At 47.8% G+C, this 418-nt stretch overlaps 1 pseudogene; it reads left to right on the top strand.

The window, feature by feature from the left end:
* Positions 1–243: 243 nt before the first annotated feature.
* LOC112213938 lies at positions 244–364 on the top strand (annotated as a pseudogene).
* The last annotated feature ends 54 nt before the right edge of the window (positions 365–418 follow it).

Raw genomic sequence — 418 nt, 5'->3', positions numbered from 1 at the left:
GCTTTAAGTAGGACTTAAATCGTAAATGTAAGAACGCAGCTGGTATATCTGTTGGGAACGCTAGCTAAACTAGCTAAACTAGTTAAAGTGGTAGCTCTCTTGCTATAATCAATTAATCAGTTGCTCCGAATTGTCGAAGCTTGTTTGACACCGAATACAACTATATATCCTAGTTGTAAATGAATTTAAATTTAACGACTCAAACCCATCAAGTTGATTAGAGTTCAGCTAATTTATCGACATGCCAACGCCCATGCCGCGCTGAGTGCACTCGTTCCCGTCAGATCACGAAAGTTAAGCAGCGCCGGGCACGGGGATAGTACTTGGATGGGTAATCGCCTGGGAACTCCGTGTGGCGTTGGCGAAGCGCGCTGGGTCCGCCGCGCCCCCAGTGGGTTCGGGCTTGGACGTTGACGGC

The sequence above is a fragment of the Bombus impatiens genome, unplaced genomic scaffold, assembly GCF_000188095.3.
Source record: "Bombus impatiens unplaced genomic scaffold, BIMP_2.2 scf_2262, whole genome shotgun sequence".
Lineage (NCBI taxonomy): Eukaryota > Metazoa > Arthropoda > Insecta > Hymenoptera > Apidae > Bombus > Bombus impatiens.
The sequence above is the reverse complement of the archived record's forward strand: the minus strand, read 5'-3'. Positions and strand labels throughout refer to the sequence as shown.